Genomic DNA, 19,828 nt, shown 5'->3' on the forward strand with positions numbered 1-19,828 from the left:
CAGAAGAAGCTCCTGGCTCCTGGCTCCTGGCTTTGGATCGGCTCAGCTCCAGCCACTGTGGCCATTTCAGGAGTGAACCAGCAGGTGGAAGATTTCTCTCTTTCTCTGCCTTTCAAATAAGTAAATAAATAAATCTTTAAAAAAAAGATTTTTTTGCATACTTGATTCAAGTCTAAATGAAGCAGATTTAATTGATTATGTTCTATTTAGGCATGATCAGAATATATGCGTATGTATTTTATGCTGTTGATTTTTTCATTTTTTAAAAAAGCATCAGTTGAAACTATACATTGTTTTTCAAAGATTTATTTATTTATTTGAAAGGCAGAGTTAACAGAGACCAAGACACAGAGACAGTGAGAGTGAGAGTGTGAGTGAGTGAGTGAGAGAGAGAGAGTGGGGGGGAGGGGGGCTTCCTTCTGCTGGTTCACTTCCCAATTGGCCGCAACAGCCGGAGCTGCACTAATGTGAAGCCAGGATTCAGGAGCTTCCTCCGGGTCTCCCACTTGGGTGCAGGGGCCCAAGGACTTGGGCCATCTTCCACTGCTTTTCCAGGCCATAGCAGAGAGCTGGATCAGAATAGAGCAGCCAGGTCTCGAACCAGCACCCATGTGGGATGCTGGCACCACAGGCTGTAGCTTTACCCACTAAGTCACAGTACTGGCTCTTCTTTGTACACTTTTAAGAAAGGTATTTTATTAATTTGAAAGGCAGAATTACAGAGAGAGAGATAGAGATACACACACATACACAGTGAGAGAAAGAGAGATCTTCCATCTGCTTGTTCACTCCCCATGTGGCTGTAGTGGCCAGGGTTGAGCCAGACCGAAGCAAGGAGCCAGGAGCTTCATCCGGGTCTCCCACATGGATGCAGGGGCCCAAACACTTGGACCATCTTCTGCCTTCCCAGGCACATTAGCAGAGAGCTGGTAGGAAGCGGAATAGCTGGGACTCAAACTGGTATCTATACTGTATAATGGCATTGCACACAGTGGCTTAACCCACTAAGCCACAACACCAGCATCCTATGCTGTTGATTTTTTTGGTGGCCTAGTAAGCGCTCAACTTTTAAGCCATATATTGATTATATTATGTGTTAACATGTGTGTACGTGCCTGTGTGTACTATTATATAGATTTTTATGTTCAAGTTTATTAAAACAACATTTTTATTTGAGAAAGATGTGAAACTTCACATTATGCATATAGAAGTCATTTTCTCATGACTTTGATGTCCATTTTGCATAATATTGTTTTAGACTATGTTGTTAGATGCATAAAGTTTTTGTGTTATGATAACTTGATTATTGGTACATTTTCTCAGCTTCCATTTGATGCTGTTCCTTTCTAATTTTTGTGATGTTAATATTGCCATATTTACTCTCCTTGTTTTAAGAAAGTTTTATGTATTTATTTATTTGAAAGGCAGAACAACAGAGAGAGAGAGAGGGAGAGAGGGGGTAAGACAAAGATCAATCTTCCATCTCCAAATGGCTGAAATGGCTGGGGCTTGGCCAGGTTGAAGCCAGAAGCTTCTTTTGGGTCTCCCACATGGGTGCAGGGGCCCCAGGACTTGGGCCATCTTCCACTGTCTTCCCAGGCACACCAGCAGGTAGCTCGATTGGAGGTGGAGCACCCAGGATACAAACTGGTTGCTATATGGGATGCCGGCACTGCAGACAGCGGCTTAACTTGCTGTGCCACAGTGCCAATCCTTATATTTAGTCTTTTTAAGTTTGTAAATTTGCTATTTAAGTATATTCTTTTAAGATTTTACTACCAATAGTTAGGTTAATTAGTAATCCGTATTGTTCACTGAGATGAGAACACACTCAACTATCTGTCTTCTTGTTTCCTCCCTCTCATCTACTCCCTTCAAGATCATCTGTGAGTCTGATGATGGTAATTGTGTTTATCCTTAAGGAAGCATCCAGCCAAAGTTCTGCGACATTTATTTACCTCTTACTCTAATGCACCATGACTATGAATGTTTTTATACTTTGATTGTATTCATATCTCCACAGAAATATGTAGTATTATTTGATGTTTGAAAGCTTTATAAATATTATAGTATTTAAATCTTATCTTTTTAAATTTTTAACTCAACATTCTTTGTGTAATTTTTTAATTTGAGAAAGTAGTAGTTCTTTTAAGCTTCAACTCTAGTCATTCTTTGAATATCTGAAAATGTCTTATATCTGTTCTGTCTCTCTGGAAATATTTAGCATTTTCTATTTAGTTTTCTAGGATTTTTTACAGATGTGTGTAAATGTGGGTGTTCACTCAAGATGTCCTCGTTTGTCATAATCTGTTCTTGTCTTAAGATGCAATATTCTCTAAATCTCTGTGAGATAATAATTATACTTTAAGTCTTCTTTTTTTTAAAATTCATTTTATTCCTTGGATATTAATTGTAATTTTCTTAAAAAGAGAGGTTGAGTTTTTTACTTTTCTTTCTTGATGTTGCTTCTCCCAAATGTTTGATGACTTCATTAGAATTCCTGCACACTGAGCTAGGACTTTGTCTTATTCACCTTGATGCGTACTTGTAAAATTTATGTTTTTGCAATGGTGCATGATATCCTGCTTGCTTTTGCATTTAATAATTAAGTGTTCATCTATTGATGATTGTAGGTTTTGTTAGGATAGCCTTTATGGATTAATGAATGAAAATCAAAAGGTATCCTAGTCTGGATGCACTAGTTTGTCTTTTGACAACTTTTGAGTTTTAAGAAGAGTGATTGTAGATTCAGTTATGGTGATGAGTCTTCACACTGCCTTTGTGAAGACTATTACAAACATTTGATGGACTCTCCCATTGTTTTGCTTATTCTTAACAAATCCCTGTAATACTGGAAATACTTTGACTACAATCAGTTATGTTCTGTATTTGATTAGTAGATTTTTTTTAACTCCAGATTTTTGGGAACAAGTTGATGTCTAATAAATAAATTTAATTTCTTCAGTTTGCTTTCGTATATCACTGTTTTAATTGTGATTTTCCTTCTGCTGTTGTTTGATTCTGTGTCCTAAAGGTAGGAAAGAAATTTCACAAGTTAAGTAAACATGTTCAGTGTTATTTACTTTTTTTTTTTTTTTTTAAGGACATTAGTGTCTTTGTTTTGGATAGATGGAGGAAACTGTAGAATTTCTGGCATATTTCTTGGCACATGGAGTGGTGCATTAACTATTTTCATCCTATTGGCTAGAATTTTTTTTCTAGTGAAAGTGTAGATTGCCAGATGGTAGTCTAAAAGAAGAAAATAGCAAATGTAACTAGGGTTTTATTTCCTTGAGCACACACAGAAAAGTAGCATGCAGTATTTTTAGAACGTTCTCTCTTTCTAGCAATCGACACACTTCTGTCTCAGCATTGTGAAGGATATTGATTTTTATCTGCTCCCTACTTGCTCTGATCAGTGTTTTGTTTCCTGGTGAACACCAATGGCTTTTTACTCCTCTATATCTTGTTTGGCAGAATACTTCATATTCTATTTCACATTCTTCCGTTTGCATGGCAGTGTTTAGCATTTACCCTTGAACTCTAAGTTAACTTCTGCACTTTAATTCTGCCAATTTGCCAATTCACCTGTGACCTTATGTTCTCTAGACTGGGGTTAGTTTTGCTCCACAAGGGACATTTGTCAATGTCTGGAGACACTTTTGGTTGTCACACCTGGGGGACTACTGGCATCTAGTAAATAGAGATGCTATTACACATCCTACAACAGATAGGAGTTCCACCACAACAAAGACTTTTTTGACCCCAAACGCCATTAATGTCAGTGTTCAGAAACTGCCATATTCTGACTCCTGAAATCAAGCTCTCTCTGCCTTTTCCCTTTGTGTGTTAGAGCTAACAAACTTCTTCACACTATTTTTAGGCCAGCAAATGAGAAAACTTTTACTATGTCACAAGCCACAGTCTGAACCATTCCAAGTTTTAACATTGTTAGAATAAGCAGAATAAATGGCAAAGTCAGAGATAAATGTTTGTTGTTATACTTCTCTCTTTTTCTGTAAGAAGAACATGAAGAATATGTTTTCAAACAGTGATGGAAAATTTCATAGATATCAAGCCTTTCTTGTATTTATAAGAGAAAAGAGCTAAGGGATATATAATCATTAAGTGTAAATAATTATTACATCTTTTTAAAAGCTGAATTGTTATGCAATAGAAAGTTATTCTGCCATGAGAAATATCAATGAACATTGGTAATAACATGAAAGTGCTCATAATATTAAATTAAAAAGCAGAAGACAAATATATTATAGATAAGAAGCTATTTATTCTTTAGCTGTTTTCTTGTTGTTCAAACATATACGTTCTTACTGTTTTTCTCCTACAAATAAAGCTGTCATAAATTTTAAAAAAAAGTTAAATTGTTTTTTCTCTTCACGGTTTAAGTTACACGAGTCCTAGTATTGGTTGTGTTTCTTCTCACCTTTTTATAAGGATAAAATATTCTATAGAAATCTGGAGAATTTAAACCAGGCAGAAATGTATTCTATTAATAGCAGCATTTTCCTGTAAAATATAGTGAGGGAGAAGTAACCATGAAATATTCACCCTACTTCTAGTAGAACTTAGGAAATAAAATTTATAAACTAACTTGGTTTCTTTCTGATGGCTATATATTGTTAAATATTTATTCTAAAGTAGAATTATTGTTTCAGCTTAAGAAAGTCATCAATATGGCTCTTAGTCACTGAAGTAAAACCATATAAATATACCCATATACCTCGCATAAAGTAGTATTAGCTGTTTTTTATTTGTGAAGTGCTATATCCTTACCTTCTGTTCTCCTGTATTGCAGCAATACAGTTGAAACTCACCTTCATGGTTTTTTTTTTTTTTTTTTTTTCAAGATTTATTTATTTGAAAGAGAGTTATAGAGAGGGGGGAAGAGAAAGAGAGGCAGATCTTCCATCTACTGGTTTGCTGCCCAGATGGCCACCATGGCCAGCACTTAGCCAGGCTCAAGCCAGGAGCCAGGCGTTTCATCAGGTCTCCCATGTGATTGGCAAGGGCCCAAACACTTCGGCCATCTTCCACTGCCTTTTCCAAGCCATCAAGCAGGAGCTTGATGGGAAGTGGAGCAACCTGGACATGAACGAGTTCCCGTATGGTTTGCTGACATCACATGTGGCAGCTTTACCTGCTGTACCATAACCCCAAAACTCTCTTTAGTTTTTCTTATTGTAAAAAACAAAACAAAACAAAAAAAAACACAAAATTTTCCATCTTAATCATTTTTAAGTGTTAAATTGTATTAATTATATTCTTATTGTTGGGAAGCAGATCTCTGGAAGTTTTTCATCTTGCAAATATACCCATTAAACAGAACTCTTTTTCCCTCTTCCCTCTGCTCCTGGTAATCACCATTCTTTTTGTTCTTGTGAATTTGTATTGATGTCTGCCAGGGCTGCTGTAACCAAATGCCACAGTCAGGATGCTTTAAACAACAGTTATTTACTCACAATGTGGAGGCTAAAAGTCCAAGGTCAAGGTGCTGTCAGGTTGGTTCATGGTGGAGGCCTCTCTTCTTAGCTTGTAAGTGGCTGCCTTCTCTCTGTGTGCTCACATGGCCTTTCCTCTTCTCATGGAGAGAGAGAGAGAGATATTTCATGCCTGTTTCTCTTCTGACAAGGATGGCAGTCCTGTGGAATTAGTGGAATTAGGACTGCATGCTTTGATCATGGTTACTCTTAATTACTTTCTTTAAGGTGGGGGTTAGCTCCAGCATACCTGGGGTTTTCAAAGAGTTCACAGAAAATGCATATCCTGGAACAATATGCATGGATTTTTAAAAAAATTTGCAAACAAGTAGATTTATGTCAACTAGCTGTAACTCGTCTCAACAGGTTCTAGTCTGACGTACTAAGAAGGTTAAGACAGCATTTGAAAGATCCCCTGTCAGAGCAGCGTGAATTTTTGCTAAAACTGAAGCAAGAACAAACATCCAGTTTGGTGTGGATGGAGAATAGTGAAATTATTGGTACTTTATGAAAAGTTTATGGGGATAATGCCCGAAAGAAATCAGCAGTTTACAAGTAGATAACTCATTTTTTTTTTTTGTTTTTAAAGTTTTGTTTATTTGAGAGGGACAGAGAGAGAGAGTGTGTGTGTGCGTGTGTGTGTGTGTGCAAACACATGCATGCTCTCCTTCCCTTCTGCTGGCTCTCTTCTCAAATGGTTTCAACAGCTGTGACTGGGCCAGACTGAACCCAGGACTCAAAAACTCCATCTGTGCGTCCCATATGGGTGGCACAAGGAACTCCAGTACTTGAGCCATCACTTGTTCCTTCCCAGGCACATTAGCAGGAAGCTGGATCAGCAATGGAGTATCTGGGACTCCTGCTGGCATTCTGATACAGGATGTAGGTGTCAGTTGATGACTTAACCTGCTGTGCTGTGACACCACAAGCACAGCTTTTCATAGGAATTTTAAACAACTTGGAACAAGATCTTGAAGCATTTCTTCAAAGAATTATAACAGGAAACGAGGCACAGCTTTGCCAGTATAATGCTGAAGACAAAGTACAATCAAAGCAGTGAGTTCCAAGAAGTACAGTGTGTGGGGGGGGAGCATGTGGTGAATAGAGTTAAGCCACCGTTTGCAACTCCCACATTTCATATTAGAGTGCCAGTTTGAATTCTGGTTCTTCACTCCAGATGCAGTTCCCTGCTGATGCTGCTCAGAGGCAGCAGATGGTGGGTTAAGTACTTGAGTTCCCGCCACCCATGTGGGAGATGCAGGTGGAGTTTCTGGCTCCTGGCTTTGGCCTGGCCTAGCCTGGCTCTGACTGTAGTGGGTATTTGTGAGAGTGAAGCAGTGGCTGGAAGAGCTCTCTCTCTCTCTCTCTCTCTCTCTCTCTCTCTCTGTCACTGTGCCTTTCAAATAAATGAATCTTAAAGAAGTGGAGTGGGTGGTCCTTTTCATGTCATAGCAAACTACGTAAAGATAAAGGTTGTGGCACCAGATTTTTGAGATACTCAAGGCATTTTGTGTATTGATTCCCTCAAAGGCCAAAGAGTGATAATGTCTGCTTTGTGTGAGTGTGTTTTAAGAAAGTTTGAGAAAGCTTCACCAGAGAGTCCTTCACCACTGCAATGTTTCTGCTCCTTTTTGTCATGAGATAGGGACGATTTTGCCTGAATTTCAGTGGAAAATCATTAGGCATCCACCTTACAGTCTGATACGGCTCCTTTTGAATTCTTTTTCCTTCCTGATCATAAAAACATTTTGAAGGACACTTACTTTTTGGTCAGCTATTAATGTAAAAAACACTGAGCTTACATGTTTAATTTCCAGGACCCCCAAATCTTTAGAGATGGACTAAATGGCTGGTATTATCACTTAATGAAAGTGTCTTCAGGGGTAGCTTTATGGTATATCAGGTGAAACCTCTGCCTACAATGCCGATATTCACTGAGATCCCAGTTTGTGTCCCAGCTGCTCCACTTCCAATCCAACTCCCTGATCATGGCTTGGGAAAAGCAGTGGAAGATGACCCACGTGTTTATACCTCTGCCACCCATGTGGGAAGCCTCGATGATGCCTCTGGCCATTGTGGCTATCTGGGGACTAACCCAGTAGGTGGGAAAATCTCTTTATCTCTTTCTCTTTTTCTCTTTGTCTCTCCCTCTCTCTGTAACTCTGACTTTCAAAATAAATAGTTAAAATCTTTAAAAAAATATAAAACAACAATAGCAAAACCAAAAGTGTCTTGCACTTGATGGAACTTCCATTGAGAATGAAGTTTTTAGTTAGTTGGGCCAATGGGGTATCAATTTTGTTTATTTTTTCAAAAAACCAGCTCTTCATTTGGGTGATCTTTTGTAATGTTTTTTTTTTTTCTTTTGGATTCAATTCTGTTGATTTCTTCTCTAATTTTAATTATTTCTCTTCTGCTACTAGTTTTGGGTCTGGTTTGCTGCAGTTTTTTAGATCCTTGAGATGCACTGATAGCTCATTTATTTGGTGCCTTTCCAATTTCTTGATGTAGGCACCTATTGCTATAAACTTTCCTCTTAACACTGCTTTTGCTGTATCCCATAAGATTTGATATGTTGTGTTGTTTTATTTCCATTTCCCATGAACTTCTTAAAGTTCCCTTGCATCAATTTAATTTAATTGAAAGGCAGGTAGAGACAGAGAGATATCCCTCCTGGTAGTTCATCCCCCAGAAGCCTTCTCAGCCTGAGCTAGACCAGGCTGTAGCCAGGAGCTGGAAATTCAGTCTGGATCTCCTGTATTGGTGGAAGGGACCTGACTACTTGAACCATCACCTAATGCCTTCCATGGTGCACATTAACAGGAATGGAATTAGGAGCACAATCAGTACTCAAACCCAGGCATTCTGATATGGGATGCAGGTGTCCCAAGTAGCATCTTAGCTACTTACACCGAATGCCCACCCAACCTTGATGACTTTTTAAAAATCTCATGTTAAATGTAATAATAGTGTGTGTATTTTTTTTTTTCTGGCTGGTTTATTTCATTTTGCATGATGTCCAAGGTTCCTCAGTGCTGTAGTATGTGACAGATTTTCTCTTTTTAAAGGCAGGATACCATTATGTTGCACATATAAACCATATGTTGTTTATTCATTCATCTGTTGATGGATGTTTGGTTTTTTTTCCACCTCTTGGCTACTGTGAATAATTCTGCAATGAAGTGCAAATGTCTCTTCCGAGACCTTTTCAATAATTTTGGACATACCCAGAAGTGGGATTGCTGGATAATATAGTCATTCTATTTTAAATTTTTGATGATCCCACCATGCTAATTTCCATGGCAGTTTCAGCATTTTACAAACTTACCAACAGTACATAAGCATTTCAATTTCTTTTTTTTTAATTTATTTATCTTAAAGTCAGAATTAACAGATATGCAGAGGTAGAGAGAGAGATTGAGAGAGAGCTTCCATCCGCTGGTTCACGCCCCAAATGGCTGCATCGGGTGGAGTTATGCCAATCTGGAGCCAGGAGCATCCACATGGGTCTCCCACACGGGTGCAAGGGCCCAAGTACTTGGACCATCTTCTACAGCTTTCCCAGGTTATAGCAGAGAGCTGGATCAGAAGTAGAGCAGCCAGGTGTCGAGCCAGCACCCATAGGGATGCCGGCACTGCAGGCAACGGCTTTTCCCACTAAGCCACAGACCCCAAGCATTCCAGTTTCTCCACAGCATTGCTAGCACTTGCTATATTCTCTTTCTTTCTCTTTTTTTTTTTTTAATAGTCACCACCCGAGTGGGTGTGAGATGATATTTCATTATCTCATTATTTTGATTTGCATTTCTTGATGATTAGGGATGTTGAACATTTTTTCATGTTTGTTGGTGATTTGTATAATGTATTTTAAGAAATGTTTGTTCCAGTCATTTGCCCATTTTTCAAGTTTTAAATTTTTTGTTGGATTGTAAAAGTGCTATGTTTTGCATATTAATTTCTTTTTAAGTATATGATTTGTTGACATTTTCTTCCCTTTTGTAGATTTCTTTTTAATTATGTTGATTGTGTCTTTTGGTATACAAAAATGTTTAAATTAGTTGTTGTCTCATTTGTGTACTTTTGCTTTTATTTCCTATGCTTTCCACGTCATATCACAAAGAGATCATTGCTGAACTCTGCTTAATTTTAATACTCGGTGGGAAAGACTTTCATTGCCTGAAATACTTTGGAGATAACATTGGGCAGTCTTGAGGAGGTTTCAAGAAATTGGTCCTTTTGTTTGATAAAGAAAAACAACTACTTATTAACAACAGCAGATGTCAATTCATGCTGACATTATATGCAGAAGAATATCTAAGACCTGTTATTTAATAATTGTGTAGCCTGGGAAAGCACTTTGTATTAACTTATTTGAATAGTGGGTGAATATGATGCTAGAATAAACGAATGGATAAGTGAACAAATAGACTGATGTATCACTATCCCCTATGGAACACTTTATTAAACCATCTTGAGTAAGTGTTTATTCTACTTCCCACATAGGAGCTACAAGGTGACATTGTTAGTGCTTTCCAGTTAGGTACAGTGACTTTGCAGAGTAGGACAAACTTAAATTTCAGATATGGATGTCCAAGTCTTATATTTTACAAATGAGGAAACTGTAGACCAGAAAGAGAAATAAGTTAATTCAGTCAGTTGTTAGTGACAGAGCCAGAATTAGAGTTGGGTTGTCCTGATTCCAGATTCAGTGCTTTTTAAATTATATCATGTAGTTTCTCACCATAAAGTTTTTTAAGATCTGAAAATACCACTATAAATGTATTCTTCCTCAAGAAAAATTCCCCTTTAGAATGTGTAAGCATTTTGATTCTTCTCTAAAAATCCTGCTTAAATTACTATATTTAGGAAATATTTATGTATCTTAATATGCAACTTAAGTAGCAGAAACTTCTGATGTATAGTTTGTTCCTGTGTGATCAAATGTGATATTGTTTAGAAGTCCAGCACCTAAGCTTCTTGAGAACAGAATCCACTGAATGGAACGTAGTAAGGTACTTATGGGAAAATATAAATGCTTCTTTGGAAATCACTTTTTTAAAAAAAATTTTCTTTATTTGAAAAGCAGAGTTATAGAGAACAAGAGAAATCTTCCATCTGCTGGCTCACTCCCCAAATCACCGACATGATCAGATTGGGCCAGGATGAAGCTAGGAGTCTGGGACTCCGTGCGATCTCCCACATGGGTGCAGGGGCCCAAGCACTTGGGTCATCTGCTGCTGCTTTCCCAAATGCATTAGCAGGGAGCAAAATCAGAAGCAGAGCAGCACGGACTCAAATTGGCTTTCTGATATGATACGCTGACGTTTTAAGTGGCAGCCTAACCCACTGTGCTGCAACAGCAGCCCTGGAAATCAGTTTTTATATTTTTATCTACTAGACCTGTATTACCACTAAAACTTACTCATCTAGACAAGATTCTTTTTTGTTTAGGAAGTCCAATATACACTTGATTTGTAATTTGAATAAAATCCCTCCTTTGGTCTGTGTAAGTGCAGTGACCTAAACTAAATTTTCTTTAATCTGGAATCGCTTTACTATCCGTGAATCCAGAGGTAATCATTCAAGAACAGATAGGATGTCAGACCATGGCATTTACTAAAAGTGATCTTTTCTCCTGGAGATTCCTATTCCCAATGAAAGGCAATTCATCTCTCAGGATTGCTTCCTTGGGGAGAATGTGGTTTCCTTCTTCTGATGAAAGAGTTACAGGTAAGTATAGTCATGACCCATGAGGGACAAAAGTGAGAGGGGCCTTTGATTGGGTTGGGAAGAAGAAGGTTTGTAATTCTTTCCTTACTCTTCTGTATTTACTAATCACATGTGAGATGTGTTTATGACTCAAACCTGACATGCTTGTCTTAGTCTTTCATGTCAGAAAGACTGCAATTTTTCTTTTTCTTTTTAAATGCCTCCTACTGTACTTAGTATTGTAAGTTATTCCAAAACAGGGGAACAAAGATTTCAGCATAAAGGAACATTCAGTAAAGTTAAGGTAACACGGCAAATATGCCCAAAAACATTATTTCAAAAGATCAAGAGCTATATAAATGCTGATGGTTTAGTTCATTTGTCCTAATGTTACTAAATATTTGAGACTGGGTAATTAATGAGCAATAGAAATTTATTTCTCAGTGTTCTGGAGGCTGAAATTCCAGGATCAAGATACCAACAGGTTTGGTGTCTGATGCGGGCCTGTTCTGCCTTGGTACTGTGTCCTGCAGGGGGAGGAGCACTGTGATGTCACATGACAGCATGGACAGAAGGGCAAAAGGGCCCTGCTGGTCCCCTCCAGTGCTTTCCTCTAAGGTGCTGATCCCATCCAGGAAGGCAGACCCCTCATGGCCTAATTACCTCCTAAAAGTCCCACTTTTTAGTACAACTGCAGTGAAGATTCAGCTTTCATATGAATTTTGCAGCAGACACAGTCAAACCAAAGCAGTTAAGGAACAGGTTTTTATAGAGGATAGTATTCATTAACTGAATTAAAAAAAATGGAAAACAAAAGCTAAGAAATACTCTTCCCCAATCCTTTTTACTACATCCCCCACTCCAGTAAAAGCTGAAGTGGCTGAGCAGGGGAAGCATGCATATGCTCATTTAGTGGATTCCAGGGAGCTGTAGTAGGCTGCAACTGAGAGAGGGGTATGTGGTTCCCAAAGAGGTTTGGAGTTGGTTCAGGACAGATATCTACCCATAGAGAGGTTCCTATTTCCCTGTTTAGAATATTAGACTCCCTTCAAAAGGTTTTGTTGCAGCAAAAGTTTCTATAGCTAACAAAAATTTGCATACCCTTTCTTGTCTGTGATATGCATTTCCCCAGATTGTGCTTCAATGCACTGGGTCTTAGCAAAGTTATAACCTACAAAAGCAACCATACTGAGATTCTAATTTTAAAAATGATCTTTGTTAAGAGATACATGGTGCTATGAGAGCTAAGCACAGGGAGATGAACCAGGCATTATAGGATTCCACGAAGAACTGATGCCTAATTGCTCTCTGGTTGATGAGAAGGAGTTAACTGTGTGAAGAGCATTTTGGCAGGGAGAAAGCAGTGTAAGCAATGTAGAGGGACCTGGAATAGGAAAGAGCACAGTGAGTACAGAGGGTGGGGAAAAAAGCTAGGATGACTGTAATGGAGAGAGGAGCCAGACGTACTCAGGATCCTGAAAGGCACTTGAAAGAGTTTTGTCTTTGTGTTTATCCTGAAAGAACAGTAAGAACCTATTGACTGTGTTATCCAAAGAGAAGGGTGTGGTGGTTTAATATATGTTTCTGAAAGATTATTCTGGCAGACTTCTAGAAAACAGTTGGATATGGGTAGTATGGACAGGTAGCTATTAGATTTGATAAGAGAGGTAGCTATTGCATTAACCCAAGAAAAATGAGCATAGTTTGGATAAGGTGGTAGTAGTTGAGATTTCAGAGCTGCTTAGTAAGTAAACTTAGTGTGTGGTGATTGATTGGATTTGGAAACTGGATCACTGTGTACTGGGATAGGTAATATTCAGAGAAGTCAGGTTTTGGGAGATCATGGTGTTCTGTTTTTTGCATGTTGAATCTGAGGTACATTTGAGTCATTCAAAAGGAAGCGGCAGGTACAAAGTGAATAGACCTGTGATTCAGATCAGAGGGTTGGGCTGGATTTGTAAATTCGTAACTCATCTGCATGTTGGTCATAATTGAAGCCAAGGGCATGTGTACGATTCTTTTGGAAGAAAGAATGAAAGACTGAAGACTGAGGAACTCCCACATTTATGGGCCAGATAAAGAGGAATGAGTTTGGAATAGAGAGAAAAGAATGACCAGACAGAAGGGAAGCAGCATAATATTGTTTCATAGATGCTAAAGATGGAAATATGTCAAGAAGGAGGAAGTAGTGAGATGCTGCTGAGAGGTCAGGTAAGGTGCTGGATGTAGAATGTGTATTGGATTTAGACTAGAAAGGTCATCAGGGATTTTAGCAGGGAGTGCTTTGTCTTGTTTCTGGGCTGGGAGCTGGATGAGAGTGTGTGAACACTGAGAAGTGGTGCAACAGAGCCTGCAAGTATGGACGTGGACTGCTGTCTAGGAAGTTTGGCAATGAAGGGCAAGGGAGCTAAGAAGGGGATGGGGGTAATTAGATTGCCTTGAGTCCACTTAAAAGTCTAAAGGGAGGATTCTGATGAGAAGAGATTGACTAAACGAGAAGAAGGGATGACCGATTCAGAGATTCCTGTATAGGATAGGAAGGACCATAGCATCTCCAGCTCAAGTGTCTGAGCACCTAGCTCAAGAGTAGGGATGGCTTCCCTTTTGTAGTAGGAGTGAAGGAGATCAGGATCGAAGTGGATGGAATGACTTTGTATATTAGGTTTTGGGAACATAAAAGTCTTGTCTGGCAGTGGTCTGTTTTGTCTGTAAAATAGGAATCCAAGGCAAAGAGTCACAAGAGGGAAAGGTGTGGGGGTAGTAGTTAATTGAAGGTTTAAGGAGAACAGAAATTTAAAAGGATCATTTGAAGAGATGAGTGAGATGGCCAGAGATGTGTAGGATTGGTAGACATTGTTCATTGCCCATTTGAGGTTCACGATCATGAATTTGATTTTGATCTTTCTATTGGTGAGATTTTTCTATTGTCTGCTGAGTGCAAACACATAGAGAGGTTCATCAGGGTTAAAATTTTATTGTCTTGATGCAAAAAATATTGTGTTGCCATTGTGTTATTAAAATGATGGACTACAGAATCTAAGTGGTCTATTTTAATGAATATTAAGAGTTGGAAAGGAACTTTCCTAATCACTTACTGAAACTTGGCTGTGGTAGAGGAGAAGGCTTTTAATTATATATTGAAAGCTTCTCAAAATGTTATTTTTAAAAATACCAAAGATTGTTGATGGGAAATGATCTCTTTAAAATATATTAAGGAGGGGCTGGCGCTGTGGCGCAGTGGGTTAAAGCCCTGATCTGCAGTGCTGACATCCCATATGGGCGTTAGTTTGAGTCCGGCCTGCTCCACTTCCGATCCAGCTCCCTGCTAATGCACCTGGGAAAGCAGTGGAGGATGGCCCAAGTCTTTTGGCTTTGCACCGACGTGGTGACCTAGAAGAAGCTCCTGGCTCCTGGCTCCTGGCTCCTGGCTCTTGGCTTCTGATCATCTCAGCTGTAGCCATTGTGGCCATTTTGGAAGTGAACCAGCAGATGGAAGACCTCTCTCTCTCTCTCTGTCTCTACCTCTCTCTGTAACTCTAACTCTATCTTTCAAATATATATAAAGGAAAACTCTAGTCCCTTAATAATGTTTTAGCACTTATTCAACTATATATCCTTAGTTACATTTTCTTCAAGATTGTCCATGTGGGGCCAGCATTGTGGCACATCAGGTTATATCTCCACCTGTGACCCTGGCATCCCATATGGGTGCCGGTTTGAGACCCAGCTGCTCCACTTTTGATTCAGCTTCCTACTAATGTGCTTGGAAAAGCAGTGGAAGATAGGGCCAAGTGCTTGGGCCCCTGCACCCATGTGGGAGACCCACAACAAGCTCTGGGCTACTAGCTTTGGCCTAGCCCAGTGCTGTCTGTTGCAGCCATTTGGGGAATGAACAAGTGGATAGAAGCTCCCTTTCTCTCTGTCTCTACCCTTCTCTCTGAAACTCTGCCTTTCAAATAAATACAAAATAGATCTTTTTTAAAAAAGATTGTCCATGTGATTTTTGTAGTTTCATTTTGTATGAAAATATATTGGCCTATTGTGGGATAAGAGGTGTGAAAAAAAAGGGACATTGTCTTTAGTGTCTGGCAGAATTTTAGTTTGATATTTGTTATGTAAAGCACTGTGACATTCTTGGTCAGTTTTTGCTTTTATTCTGTAAGATAAAGATAAACTTTGGATTCTGAGATCACCTGGGATAAAGGAAGAAGTCAGTTTCTTTCAGTATCACTTGGGATTTCTTTTATCTGGATGGCTGCAAGAGCCCTCCAGGTGCATGCACCTCTCTTGAAAACTGTGATGAATTGGACAATTCATTATTGGCATTCTCATTGTTAAGCCTGGCCAAACCGTAATATCTACCATGGGAGCGAGTACTTGTTTCAGGGAACTACGCAGGACTTCAGGCAAAGGCCTCCAGCAATATTGCTGACCTCCCTGGGACACCCTTTGTATCACTGCGCCATACCAATTGCCAGAACTGTATTCTTGCCATTTTCCTCTCTGTGTCAGAGAAAAATTGTCACTTTAACTTAAAAAATAATAATTCTCAGGTAAATGATGAAGGTAGTCTCTTTGTACAATAATTTCAGCACCATAGGGTAAAGCCCAAATGCCCTTGACCACCAACTCTAATTCCAGTCCCCTCTACGTAAGTTACCCCTATAACCAGGTTACTGAGGAACTTGCCAGAGCTTTATCTAAACACATAAAAGTTATCATGTATACTGCTAGAAATGTATGTAGAAATATTTTGTATTCTTTTTTGCTTTTTTAAACATAATAAATATCACATGCCATAGTACTCTTTTGTGATTTCTTTATGCAACATTATGTGTTCTTAGTATATACTGAAGTATCTCACTTTTTAAACTGCTGTATGGTGTTCCATAAGGCAAATATTTCATGATTTAGTTGTTCTACTACAATTATTTAAAATTTTTGTTCTGATCCTAGGACTTCTACAGTGAAGGTCCTTGTGTTATATACTTTCTTCTGTACCTGTGCAAGGATTTCTTTAGAGTGGATGAGAAGAATTAGAGTTGTTATTCATTTGGCATATTTATTTAAATTCTTTTTCAATAAACCTTTTATTTTGTAATAGTTTTACATTACAAAACAGGTGCAAAAATGGTACATACTGTCCCCTGGTCCCCCTCACCTGGTTACTTTTTCCCCTAATGTTACCATCTTTCTTTGTGGTACCACTGAAAAATATTAGAAAACTGGGTTGGACTTTGGTACCTCTGTTAAGCTGCCTCTTGAGACCCCTGCATCCCGGATTGGAGTGCCTGGCTTTGAGTCCTGCGTCCAGTGCCCAGTTCCAGCCTCTTGCTAATGTATGCCCTATGAGACAGCCCCTGATGGCTCCCGTACTTAGATACCTGCCACCTACACTGATGAATTAAGCTGCATTCTGGACTCCTAGCTTCTGTTTGGCCCAACTGTCGCCAGCATTTGAAGAGTGAACCAGCAGATGGGAGATATTTCTCTCTCTCTCTGTTATGGTTTCTGTCTCTCTGCCTCTCTGTCTTTCAAATAAGTAAAAACAAAACAAAACAAAACCCAGAAAGATAAACTAGAAAACTAATGTCAGCAAGTTACTATTAAGTAAACGCCAGGCTTTATTCAGATTTCATCAGATGGTCCTCTAATTTTTTCAACTTCAGGCTCCAGCCTGTGCTACCACATTGCACTAATTCACTTTGCTTTTGTCTGCTCTGGACTTTTATAGTCTTTCTTTGTTTTTCATGACTTTGACATTTTTAAGAAGTACTAATTAGGCATTTTGTAGCATGTGTCATTTAATGCTGGTGTCTTTCTCTTGAATAGATTCGAGTATGGGTTTTGGGACAGTATAACATTTGCCAGATTTCTTTATTGTAAAATTATTGTCTTTTCCCTTTCCATACTATAACTTTTGGAATCAAATCATGAAGTCCAGTCCATATTCAAGGAAGTGGGGCTGATCAGTTTCATCTCTTGTAGGGGAATATTATCCATATATTTTATTTGGAATTTTTATGTAAGGAAAATTTTCTTCTGCTTATGAGTACTTATTCAGATATTAGGAAGATTGTATTTAAAATGCCTTGTTCTCTGCAAAATTCTTAACAGATTTTCAGATGGTATTTAATATGCTCAGGGTATTAGTTTACTTTGCATGTAATTCAGCAAATATGTTCTAGAATAGGGAGATATCTCTGATTCTGTGGTTTCTCTCCTAAATGGCTGCAACAGCTAGGTCTGGGTGAGGCCCGAGCCAGGAGCCAGGAGCTCCATCTGGGTCTCCAACAGTCGTGGCAGAGGCCCAAGTGTTTGGGCCATCTTCCACTACCTTCCCAGGTGCATTACCAAGAAACTAGATCAGAAGCCGAGCAGCTGGGATTCAAACCGGCATTCTGATATACTGACATCCTAAGAGGCAACTTAACTCACTGTGCTACAGTACTGGCCAACAACTTGTAAGCATTTTAGAGTGTCATCTTGGACTGTTTTTGTTTAGTTTTCTTATAAACTGAAAGCTTATTTCTTTTGCTAGGAGTTTTTAAAATTTTTGTTTTCATTTTATTTGAAAGGCAGAGAAAGAGAAGTGTCTTCCATTGATTGGTTCACTCCCCACCTGCCCACAACAGCAAGGATTGGGCCAGCCCAAAGCCAGGACCTGGAACTCCATCCAGTTCTCCCATGTAGATGGCCAAGTACGTAAGCCATCATCTGCTGCCTCCCAGGATGCACGTTAGCAGGAGGCTGGATTGGAAGTGAAGTAGCCAGGACTTGAATCAGGCACTCTCATTTGGGATGGGGGGGTTCCAAGTGGTGGCAGTTCAACAGCTATACCAAGTGCCTACCCAGCCTAATGAGTATTTAATGAAGGCAATGCTTAGCCTCAGTTCAATAGACATTTACTTAGACCTCCTGCTTATAAAACTTTTTATGTAACATATCTGAAAGGATGCTAATAGTTTTTTGTGTTTGTGGGAAAACAAAGGGGACTCAGTGAAATTATATATAGAGATTTTCACTGCCATATTGCTCAGGGCCTTAGTATTCGAAATGAAAGTGTAAATTGCTAAGAGAAACATGTAATACATAACACAAATTTTATATGGTTGGGGAACCATTGTTCATGGGAATGGTAGGTCCGAAGAATATACTTATGAGAAATTGTACTAGAATACATTGTGATAATGTTATGTATTAGTGTAACGGGGTGAATGTACCAAGAGAAATTTCTCTGATATTAATTGACCCAAAGTTGGAAAATAAGAGTTTAATGAAGGAGGAGATTGTTTATTTGCAGATCGTAGGTGTCACTGTGTGCCAAGTGTAACCTGGTCACAGCCCTGCAAAGGGAATGAAGTGGACGACTGCAGTCACGTGGTGGTAATTTCTAAGAAAGTCCATACTTAGAAGGAAGAGAATTCATGAGAGAATTTATTTACACATTTTACATGACTACGTTTTAAATTACTGAGGTAATGAATTGTGTTTTGCTCACTCTGTCTCTCTTCTGACAAAATCCCTAGCCTGTTGCTCACACAGATGTGTTTATTTTTTACTCATGCATTTAACTATTGACATTCTTTGGTAAGTTCATATTTGTGAATAAAAGTGACAAGGTTATTGCTCTTGTAGAACATACAGTCTAATTAAAGGACTAACCTGTATCTAGTGTTATATGTTACCCAGACCATCTCCACTTACCTGGTGGCTGCCTGAAGTAGCCAAGTGGCAAAGTTGTTTTTTTAGTAAAGAATTCAGGTAGAGCTAAGCTCTGGAATGGTTTATAAAACTAAGTGTGCCAAATGCCATCCTTGTGCACACCAGCCTCTCATGCTGAACCCATCCAGTGTCTTGGTTCAAGGATTGTAGATGGAAATAAACTGACCTATATGAATTATAACTGCTGGATCTGTTATACAAATATACACATACAACTAAGTGTTCCTCAGTGTAGTACCCATGTTCTGTAGAGGAGGAAAAAAATGGTGGAGACGTAATTATCTATTCCACAGTTCTTTCATTTGCTTCCAGTTTATAGTACCAATGGAATAAACAGTTTTTCCTACATTGTCCTCCCTACCCTGAAAATGCAGATGTCTTTCCAGGTACAGACTAACTGTAAATCCTACTTCTTTACCTTCAAGATATGACCTGTAAATGTTAAGGAACTTATTTGACATCTTGGAATGCTTACAAATATTTTCTGAACATATTTGCACTAAAAGATACTGAAACCAAAGAAAGTATAGTAAAAAATGTTAACTTACAGTTGATTTTTAACATGAAGATCTTAATTTCGTATTGATGGACTAGGTACTTTGCAGGTGTCACTAATGAATGCTAATGTGACTGCTACATCTAACTCTCTGCAACCATATTGACTATGCCTGGCAGCTCTACCTCCTGAGGCTGTGTGCTTGGCAGGTTTATAGATATGCAGATACTGGGCAAAAAACCTCAAGAGAAAATTCCTAAAGTTGTGGATTCAGGAAATACTCAGGGGAAGATAATTTTTTGTTTGTTTGTTTTCATCAGCCAGTTTGGAAGTCCAGTCTTAACTGGTTAGGTTTTACAGTGGTTATTTTATTCTTTTTTTAGTTTTCAGAATGATAAAT

At 38.7% G+C, this 19,828-nt stretch overlaps 1 protein-coding gene across 7 annotated transcripts in view; it reads left to right on the forward strand.

The window, feature by feature from the left end:
• The window catches only part of UBE3D (ubiquitin protein ligase E3D), a 181,299-nt gene that overhangs the window by 56,360 nt on the left and 105,111 nt on the right, over positions 1–19,828 (forward strand). Inside the window, exon 9 of one of the 7 annotated variants that reach the window (XR_007923235.2) lies at positions 17,786–17,908. The exons of the other annotated variants lie outside the window; for them this stretch is intronic. The gene's annotated coding sequence lies outside the window, so the exon portion shown is untranslated. The remainder of the gene's footprint in view (positions 1–17,785; positions 17,909–19,828) is intronic. 7 annotated transcript variants of the gene reach the window in all.

The sequence above is a fragment of the Oryctolagus cuniculus genome, chromosome 5, assembly GCF_964237555.1.
Source record: "Oryctolagus cuniculus chromosome 5, mOryCun1.1, whole genome shotgun sequence".
Classification (NCBI taxonomy): domain Eukaryota; kingdom Metazoa; phylum Chordata; class Mammalia; order Lagomorpha; family Leporidae; genus Oryctolagus; species Oryctolagus cuniculus.